An 11,056-nucleotide genomic window follows, 5' to 3' on the forward strand; every position below is an offset into this window, starting at 1 on the left:
CTTGATTATATTGAGACAAGTTTCTTATCTATGGGAGTTAAAATACATATACATCATATGTACATATATGTTAATTGCCTGTTTTGATCTGCACATATTGTGTATATGTGTGGACTTAACAGACTATACCCTATATCTATGTATAATTATGAATCAATTAAAATGAAAAAGAATTATTTTCAAAATGCTTTCATTAATTTAATTTCAGCTTCTTTGGGGGGAAAATAAAATCAATTTTAAGGAAATTTTGATAGACCTACAATTTGTAGTAAATTTGAGGTAAAATATGAATTTTATGTATGTATGAGGTAATGAACAACTTAGAAATAAACATCCTCTCTATTAATTTAAGCTCATATAATTTCTCTTTGGTATTAAAAATCCTGTCTTCTGACTACTTGAGATCCAAGCATCATTGCCATTACCTGTATTCATTCTGAGCACATTAGAGTGCAGAATTCCAGCCCCCTATTTAACATCTACCTTTGGGGTAGCAGTCATCGTCCTGTCACTCTCCTTATCTTCTCCTGACCTTTGTCCCCTGTCTCTGGAAAATATTACCTAACTTGGATTTATGTTGTAGCAATAGTTTTAGACTTCACATAGGAACAAGTTCACAGCATCAGGTCCTTGTAATTGACACCTGTGTTCACAAATGATGCATTCCTTTATATCTGAGTAGCATTCCATTGTCTAAATAAACCACACATTTAGCCACTTAGTCATTTTTCTGTTGTTGAATATTTACTTTGATTCCATTTCATGAGCATCGTGTACTGCAGAGAAGATGAGAATACTAATTTTTTCCACATGTTTATTTTCTTTTCTTTGGAAATACACCAAAGATGGGATTCCTTGATCATAAGATAATTCTCCTTCTAGGATTTGGTGGAATTTCATGCAGTATTTTAATAATGGCTGTGCTAGTCTCATTCCAAGCAATAGTATATAAGACATTTTCTTTTCTGGAAAGATTTATAGCTTACCTGCCCTGGGGTTTTCCTTTTAAATTCTAATAAAACTGTCCTCTTTGAATAAATATTGGCTTTGCGTGCTTCATTTTTCTCCACAACCTCACTAGCATTTGTTTATTTAAAGTTGGGTGGGGTAGTGTAATGGCTAATCTTGATTGTCAAAATGATTGTTCTTAGAGCAGCTATGGAAACCAGCTCCTGGTTGTATCTGGGGCAAGTTTTCCAGACTATCTTAGTTTGGTGGGAAGAGATGACCTGAACGTAGACAACACTGCTCTGTGATCTGGCAACCTGGACTGACTAAAAAGGAGGCAGCGATCTAAGCACCAGCTTTATCTTCCTAAAGGCAGCTGTAAGCTGTAGGCTGCCTAACACTCTTCTTCCCACCTGCCCTGTCTTGATAGCCTACATTCTCAAAGTGCAAACACAAACGAACTCCTCCTTGTTTAATTTACTTTCCTTAAGACATAACTTCCCACCTCTTGTCTCTATAAGTTTATGGACCTCTCATAATGCAAGAAGCATTACATCCAACCTCAAAAGTTCCCAGAAATTTTAAGTTAAGGGTCTATACGAAAGTAAAATGGAAAAAGATACTTGATACCCTATGAGCATATACAGGGGGAGGAAATCCCCCTCAGGAACAGTCATAGGGGAGGGGAATAAGAGGAAAATGGGAGGGAGGGAAGAATGGGAGGAAACAAGAGAGGGGATAACCATTGAAATGTAACAAGAAGAAATTAATAAAAATTTAAAAAAAAGAAAGTAAAACGAAGAGTCTCTCAATGATGAGCCCTTGTACGATTTAAAAAGTTACAAAGTTTCCACTAAGTAAAACTTTCATAAAGGAAGGACGTGGGCATATCCAAGAAAGATTAGACTGAGGCAAACCCAAACACAAGCAGGACAAACACCAAATAATACTAAATCTGGCATTTCTGTGTCCGGCATCTGACATATAAACAGGATCATCTGGGATTCTAAGGCCTTGGATGATGGTGCACATTCATTTTTGTTAGTTGCAGCATGCGTAACCATTTTTCTTAGTCTAGCTCGATTCTTCCGGAAGCCTTCTTCTTCAGGCAATCCATGGTTCTTATATTTTTAACACCTAAGAGCCTCTACTTGACTTTACTCTCAGAGCACTTGGACCACATTGTGCGCCTCCAGTTGCTTCCCAGAACCATGGTATAAGACTTTATCACTCCCTCAATCCTGAATCTTTCATGCCTGTAGAACTGTTACCACATGGATACTACCGAGCTTTGGATGGAATTGGCCCCTTGGATCAAAGAGGCATCAGCTTCAGTATTCTGACCCTGCAGGAAGAGTTCCCTGGGAAACTGTTTTGAGGTGCAGGGAGCCCCTTTGGTGTCATTCTCAGTTTAGATTTCCTCCTTTGTATTAAATTCATATTTATAAAGGTGTAAAGTTTATTGGATAGGGTTGCTAAAACCATGGGAAAGCTGTAGGCACCAAATAAAACAGATAAAAGAAAAAGGCTGCAATGTGGATTTCCCAAGCTTTTGGGGTCCAGATAATTCTATCATGGTCTCAGAAAGCTAGCCATCAAAGTGTAGAACTTGATTTTTTTTTCTTGCTTGTTTTTATCTTTCTGTGATCTCATTTTAATTTGTTATATGCCCTATCTCTCCCCTTTGGATTAACAATATTGATTCTGTATTATATGTTCTAAGTGCGAAAGTTTGTTTTTGTTTTTGCATGACAGGGTTTCTCTGTTTAGCCTTGACTCTCCTGGGACTCACTTTGCAAAGCAGGCTGGTGAAACTTGTGTTCTTGATTGTTTAGGGGGTTCACAGTTGAGAGATTGTCTGAGTCTCTGCATTTACACTGTTGAACAGTGCCAGAAACTGTTAAATACTAATGGAAATTTTGATGTTGGGCAGGATACATTTTGCGCTGGACATGGCCATAAGCTTATGTTGACAGGGAGTTGAAATTATGACTTAAAATCTAAGTGATTGCGTATCAAATTGACAGGGTGGAGTTGTGATGGTTAAACTTGATTGTCAATTTGATGAGGCTTAGAATCACCATGGAAACCAGCCTCTGAGCACGTCTGTAAGGGATCTTTTTAGAGTGGTTCATTGAAGTGTGATGTCAACCTTAAATATGAGTGTCAAGATTCCATGGGATAGGGTGTAAGACTGAGTACACAAACAAACGTGATCTGAGCAGCGTTCCTCTGCTTCATGAGTGCAGCTTGAATGAGGCAGCTGCCTCCTACTCCTGTTGCCACACCCTCCATTCCATTAAGCATTTTCTCACAACAAGACATGTGACTAATATAGGATGTACCACAGGTTTTGATTTGTACTTCTCTGATTAGCAACGTTGAGCAACTTCATGAGATGAGCATGTATATCTCAAAAGTATATATATATATATACAAATTGCCAAAGAATAGAGAGTTTTATTTGTTTTTCTGATTAGTTTCTGAATTCAAATTTTATTGTTGCAATAAATACACATTTTTATAAAATCTACAAGACATAAAAAGTTAGAGGAGTAAAGTTTAATGAAAACTCTCAAACTACTGGAAAACTCGTGATCAAACAGTAAGTAAAGATTTTTCATACTAATATAAAATAAACAAAATTAGTGCAATGCAAAAATCCTGTAACGTAATTATATAAAGGAATTTGAATTGTGCCTTTGATTCCGTTTTGCACCATAACTGCCGTTTGTTTTCAATGTTCCTCATCTTGCCGGGTGACTGGTAGATCTAAGCAGTGTGGATGGTGTTAGATCACCTGATCAGTTTCAGTTCACCCATGAAAACTATTTCTGCTGCTACCAGGAGGAGTAACCTGAGAATGCTGCTTAATTCGAATGAGGTCAAGTCACAAACATTTAGCCCTATGAAAGTGCTTTGAGGTCACTGGAGGTCTACTGCAGTGGCTTGCTCCAAAGGCCAGCAGGATAAATGTTCCTTCCCGCCCCCCCCAATAAATTAAAATTAGTGTTTAGAGTTAAATGATTGCAAGGAGGAAATAATAATAGTCTTATTCTTAAATTTGTAGAGGAAGAAGAAATGATGAAGAAGTGATGAAAGGGGCTTTCTCAATGAGTAGAAACTGTAATCTTGGGGAGATATGTTGAGGTAGCATAGTCTGTCTTTTTTTACCTTGCCTTGTATCTCAAGGGACATGTCATGCCCACAAGAAGTTACCAGAATTCTACATCACCTTTGAAAATTAGTTCAGAAGAAAGCAAACACCTCATATTTCATCTCAGAGAAAAACAAGTAAGACCCTTCATTTCATAGGAAACCGAATCGTATATTAAAAAAAAAAAAGGTTAGGTCTGAATTCTTAATGTTCTATGAAACTTTCTGAAGTGACATGACAATTAGTTCTATTGAAAACCAGCATTGCAGTTCCTTCACAGGGAAACCCTGTTGTAGACACAAACACTGACTACTTGGCCTCTTGCTTCCAAGGCGGTTTATTCCACATAAAAACTGTCTGTGGGTCAAGGCAATTGCTGCCTTAGTGCTTCAAGTCAAACAAACCCTGAGGCTTAGAGAGGAAAAAAAATAAATATTTGCAAATAGTGGTTGAAATGAGGAGAGTGTTCACTCTGGTTTTCTTTGAGGATTTTCACATCTACTTTATTACTATTTCTGAATTTATCCTAAAAAACAGTCGCCTTTGTCACCAAAAGGTGACTTTAGGGGAAGTTGTTATTCAGTTCCATGAATGTTGTAGGAAATACAAAAGTCTGAGTGGGTCTTTCTAAGGCTCTGTAGCTTAACATGCACAGACTGTTTACAATTGGCTTTCAGACACCAGAAAGATTATTACTTCTGTTGTCATGCAGAAAAGGTATGCTCCAGAAAAGAAAAGTCCCTAAAAGTTCTTAGTACAATTTACACTTGGTTTCTACTCCCAAGGTTGTATTATCCAGAATTTGGGAAAACTTAAATTTATGTAAATTTGTTATGTGATGTTTTAATTCTCTTGCTAATGTATTTATTTGATTTGGTTTGATTCCCTATGCCCTATTTATTATTCTTACTATAATTTTTTTGGTTAATATGTTTCTTTACAACAGATGAGACCAGAACACACACACAGACATACATACACACCACACACACACACACACACACACACACACACACACATACACACACACACACACACACACACACACACACACACACACACACTTTTCCACTTGTATTTATTGTAAGTAGAAATTTGTAGTAAGTAATGATTTAATCACCTGTGCAGACTGAGTAGGAAAGAATTTAAACCTCAAAGCTGATGATCGAGGAGGACTAATAGTGTACGTTTCAGTCCTATCCCAGACTCCAAGGAAGGAGAACAATGGCCCAGCTCAAGGACATTCAAGCAGAGCGTAATTCCTGTGCCTTATTTAACATATTACTCTGTCCAGGTCTTCCATGGATGGGATAGCATGACCTGTCCATATTGCTGAGGGAACTTGCTATACTCAGTCCATGTCCAAATGTTAATATCATCCTATATCACTCACTTGTATTCATCAAAATAATATGCAATCTAACATTTGGACAACTTATCCTACAAATTGCATTATAGCCAACCAAACCATGATCTTCATTACTTATTTCAAGTATTTGGTTAACCAGGCCACTTGTCTTCATATTTATTTTATCCTATTTTAATATACATGGAGACTGGAGATTATATGTGACTTATTTATTATTTTATCTTTTTATTTTTGTATTATTCTTTTTCCTATGTGAAGACTATATAAGCCTTTAAGGGGTTATTTTGTTTTGTTTTATTAAAATATAAGTACATCTGTTCTCCCTTTACCTTCCCTTCCTACAACGCTTCCCAGATCCTAGGTATGTCCCTCTCTTCCTCTCAAACTGATGGCATCTTTTTAATTTTTTAAACACACACACACACACACACACACACACACACACACACACACACACTTCTAATACCTGCTGAGTTTGTTTAGTGTGGTGTGACTGTGTATCATTTCAGGACTGAACACTTTGAGTTAATTAATCTATTGAGGCTCATCACTTGAAGATGGCAATTATTTCTCTCTCAGCGTTAATTAGTTATCATTAGGTCTTTGTCTAGGGCTGAGATTTCTGTGAGACTTCTTCCTTTCAATTTTGCATGTATATTTGTGTGGTACTTGTTCAAGCCTTGCCTAGGCAGCCATATTCCTGTAGCTTCTCTGTCATTCCTAGGAGGCATTTTCCTCTTCTGCAAATTTTCCTGAGCCTTAAGTACAGGTATTGTCCATAAGTGTGTCTATCCATTAGGGCTGAGATTCCCATCATCCACTGGTCTCTATGCTAAAACCTGTTTTTTTTAATCATCTCTGTTTAGTGTAAAGAAGATCTTTGACGAAGAGTAAGAGCTACATTTACCCATTGGATGTGAAAGCCTGATGATCCAGGAGCATGCTACAAAATGCAAACTTCTGTACCTGACATCACCATCCCATGCATGAACTCACACAGTCTGTGATTATTTCATGATACCTGCACAAGATCAACCCAGACAAAACTCTGGCACATGTGGGAGGGCATTTTTAGGCCTCCTTTGTCACTGAGGTGTTATCGATAATTGATAGTTGCTGGAAGGCAAATCATTTTATTTATTTTTAATTTGAAGCAAATGATAGATTTCCTATGATTCTGTGAATGTTCCAACACCCACACCCTATGAATGTTATCAGTTGGACTTAGTGGTTTATTAAAAGAAAAAAATAAATAAAAGGGAACATGGAATTGGAAGGGAAGTCCAGATGGGAGAGAGTTAAGGTAGAAGCAGGAGGAAGAAGGTAGGTTTGGATATTATCATGTTTCATTGCATGTATAAAATGCTCAAGATTAAAGAAAATGTCTTTTTAATGATTTGCTGATTCTCTGATTGTTTTAGTTCTACAATCCCTTTGAACTACAATTCCTTTGGACCTAACTCCAGCCCAACGTCATTTCCTTACCCGCTGGCAGGTCCCTCCAGTGACATCTAGGTTGCACCCCTGCTCTGTGCGTCTGCAGAGACTATGTTCTGGCTTGCTCCTTCATATGGCAGCTCTCCCTGTCCAACTCTGCTGCACACCTTTTCCTTTCTAGTATCCCTCCTCCTCCTCCAAAACCAAGAACAAACAAACAAGCAAAAACCCGAAAATAAGAAGCAAAAACAAAACGATGCTACTAAATCCTCCGTCTTTAATGTTCCTTTCTCAAAGGATATAAGCAGCACTCTTTTTGCCAAGCATTCTCACAATCTTAATTAGCAACAATTTATTTAAAAGTTTATATAATTGATACTCCTCCTGGGTTTTAGGTTCCATGGCAATAATCTATAGGTGTACCATTGTGCCAGCAACTAACCAGTGAGCTAACAAAATACAAATCAAATACATGTTATCCAAAAAGGCCTAGGGTAATATTTCAAATTCTACATTCTTTTTTAGAAGTTGAAATATTGGGAAGTTCATAATAAGATAATTACGAGAGAGAAAGTACTTAACTATACATGAGAGTTATTATTGTATGTACCTTAGATATACAGATTATAGGTAATTTATACAATTTTTAAAATGTGCAAGAAATAAAGTTTTATGGTGGGGAATTTTCTACCTGTGGTATCACATTGGTGCTCAAAGTTTTAAATTTTAGAACATCTTAGATTTTTAATTTATGGACTAGCATTATTATATTTATATAGTTATATACATGCATACACACTTATGTAGATGTTTCGTTGTATATATGTGTACATATATATATTCAATATAGAGAGAAAATATTGAGCACAAATGTGGCCTTAGGAAAATCCTCTTTTAATATTTTCACATGTTGCCCATATTTTCTTTCAAGCCACTTCAAGCTCAAACATATTCTAGAATATGTTGAGTTTTTGCTTTCTCTGTTGAGGAAAAATGTGGACCATGCATTTCTGAACTAGTTGGCACTTTTAAAAAAATCTATTTTATTTGGGTTTCTTATATCTTTTCCTCCCTTCCAACCTTCTCCACCCTAATCCTCTCCTACATCCCAACACCAGGTAGGAGACAAAGAAGTTTAGTGTGTGTGTGTGGCGGGGTGGGTAAGTAATTCTCTTTAGCTACTCCTGCTGGTTAGGGTTGCTGGGTTCCCAGGGGCAAGTCTAATCTTTGTTTCAGGACATCTCTGAGTTGTTCTCCTCAAACCCCAACAACAGTAACGAGGAGCAGCAGTTGGCTTCTTCCTGCAAGCGCCGCCATTCTTCTCTGGGCTCAGGCATTTATATCGTCTCAGACTCCCTAGAATTAAGCTATCCTCAGCTTACTTACTTATTTATAATACTCCTCTAAGAGCCTGCACAAGGCAAATAGTCTGCTGCTTTGGAAACAAAAACAAGTTTACATAACATAACTGAGTTTTTAAAGAACCCAAAACTTCCACTGTGTACACAGAAGCAAACTTTTTGTTTATTCTTGCTAAAGCAAACTGATCATCGCATACTCATATATATTTCCTAAATATCCATTAGCAAAGTTTTATCCTGCCTTTTGCATTGTTCATTGTATGAATGGCTTATTTTGATAATAGAAAATATTGAAATTTTTTATTAATGACTTGCTGCTGAACTTTCTAAAGAATTTGAAGTGTTTTTTTTTCTTTCTGTTTTTAAAATCTGGTTCCTTAAGTTTCTTTCTATGTATCAACAGGGTGAGTTATTTTCAAATATTATAAGCTGAAGGAACCCAATGAGAATAGGCACCGACCTTCAATATTGTGCTGTAGTTCAGCAATAACGGCCGAGCAGTACCTGCAGAAGTAACAAGGCAGCTGTATTCAGAAGAGACAGGATCTGGCCAGGGAAATAGGGCTGGAGACAGCATAGGAGTGTTATGAAAGAAAGCAATGGGAGAGAGCTTCAGAGAGAGTTCAGGAGCTTCAAGTGAGAAGCACATTTCTAGGGTAAAGAGAAGGTAGGAGGGTTAAAACTTCGCTATTTACTCAAATGAGTAAAACCGTCTTTAGGGACTGAACAAACTAAAGGAGTTGTGAGCAAGCCCAAGAAGCAACCACCTGGCACCTAGCACCACTAGGCTGGCAAGTCCTGCAAGACCACAGAGGGTCACGAGGTTCCTTCTCAAACTGTGCTCACTAACACTGCCCTTTGCCCCGTATCTGGCTCCCCCAAAGAAACCAAGGTTGTCCTTGGATGTGATGCTTGTGTGTTCTATGGTCACACAGGGCAGACTTTTTTTTATTAATTTATTCTTGTTACATCTCAATCGTTATCCCATCCCTTGTATCCTCCCATTCTTCTCTCCCTCCCATTTTCCCCTTATTCTCCTCCCCTATGACTGTTCCTGAGGGGGATTACCTCCCCCTGTATATGCTCATAGGGTATCAAGTCTCTTCTTGGTAAGCTGCTGTCCCTCCTCTGAGTGCCACCAGGTCTCCCCCTCCAGGGGACATGGTCAAATGTGAGGCAGCAGAGTACGTGAGAAAGTCATATCCCACTCTCCACTCAACTGTGGAGAATGTTCTGCCCATTGGCTAGATCTGGGTAGGGGTTTAAAGTTTACCGCCCGTATCGCCCTTTGGCTGGTGCATTAGTTTGAGCGGGATGCCTGGGCCCAAATCTGCCTATCATAATGTTATATACTCACTTATATCTGCATACTAGCCCAAGGAGCATGTCCCATGAAAGCCTTCACTTACCAGGAAACAGGGACAGAGGGGAGGACATTCTAATGGGACTCTAGATGAGAGAAGCATGGGAGAATAGCAAAATAGAAGGTTCCAGAGGGCCCTAGAAATGGGCAGACTTTTCTTACCAAGCACTATCTCTACACATGAGGCCCTCAACAAATCGTCTGCAATGCAACCTCCATTGCTCCCTACCTCTCCCTCTACTTTGCTGATTTTAAAGCTGGACAAGTTAAAAGTTACATTCCTCTAGTCCTTGGCTACCTTGCTTACTACAGTGAAAAATTCAGCAAATTCAAAGTCAATATTACTGTCTTCACTGTGACATCTCTACCACCCCCACCCCAGGGGACAAGATGGTACTGCAGTCAATTTTTTCGATTTAGCAAACAAATAGAGGGCATACAAGCACTCTCAACAAGGGGACAGCCAAGATGTCATATAATTATAAGAGGTCTTTTTATTAATAAGAGGCCTGTGTACGCTGGGGATTACTCAGTTGGTGGAGCACATGCCTACCCTCCACGAAGCCCTGGGCTCCATATTCAGCGTCAATCAGGCATGGTGGTGCAAATCTGCATCCCAGCACTGGCCAGAGTTGGAGAAAAGAGAATTTGAAGCTGAAGGTTATTTCCTCTGTAGAGAGAGTTTGAAGCTAGCCTGAGTTTATGACTCCACATCTCAAATAGCAGCAGCAACAAGAACATCAACATCAACATCAGCAACAGCAGCAGCAGCAACAACAACAAACAACAACAACAACAAATATCTCTTCATTAGTAGTCAATGCCGAGCACTTGAGACAGGGGCATGTAGACCCTGAGTTCTGGACCAGCCTGTTCTACGTAATGAGACCATGTATCAACAACAAGGAAACAGAAAAATATTACAATATTATTAAATAAGATTTGGTCTATGTGCACAGCATGTGCTGGGTGGATTTTTTAAAATAAACTGTTAGAATATACTCTCATATAGTAAGTCAACAATTCATATTGAGAAGAAACAATACATAGTCACACCATATTAATTTTAAAAATCCTATTTTGAATGCAATTTACTAGAACAGTATTTTACTTAAAATTTCTCATCTATATTCATGAGCCTATTGGTTTGTAATTTAAATATTATCCTGTCTTTATTAAACCAGGGCTATTTTAGCTACAAAATATATTGCTAAGCTTCCTGTCTTGTTTAATGCTTTTAAAACGGGGTTTTAAAATTGCATTTTTATCAAAGTAATATAAATTCACAGACACAAATTTAAATTATAAGAAAGGCTTAAAAAAAAAAAAACAACTCCAGCCTTATCCTTTCCAAGTCTTCATTCTGCCTTCGTACCTAGAGCTACCTTCTTTAATTTTTCTTTTGTTTCCAAGTTTCACTC

At 38.0% G+C, this 11,056-nt stretch overlaps 1 long non-coding RNA gene across 1 annotated transcript in view; it reads right to left on the reverse strand.

Annotated features, from left to right (window-relative positions):
* Positions 1-9,727, reverse strand: part of LOC311581973 — a 120,437-nt gene extending 110,710 nt beyond the window's left edge. The window contains exons 1-2 of the long non-coding RNA XR_014773970.1: positions 9,682-9,727; positions 8,733-8,836 (exon numbers count right to left, since the gene is read on the reverse strand). This is a non-coding gene — a long non-coding RNA (uncharacterized lncRNA). The remainder of the gene's footprint in view (positions 1-8,732; positions 8,837-9,681) is intronic.
* Positions 9,728-11,056: the final 1,329 nt, after the last annotated feature.

This window comes from Acomys minous (assembly GCF_964271855.1).
Source record: "Acomys minous genome assembly, chromosome: 13".
NCBI classification, from domain to species: Eukaryota; Metazoa; Chordata; class Mammalia; order Rodentia; family Muridae; genus Acomys; species Acomys minous.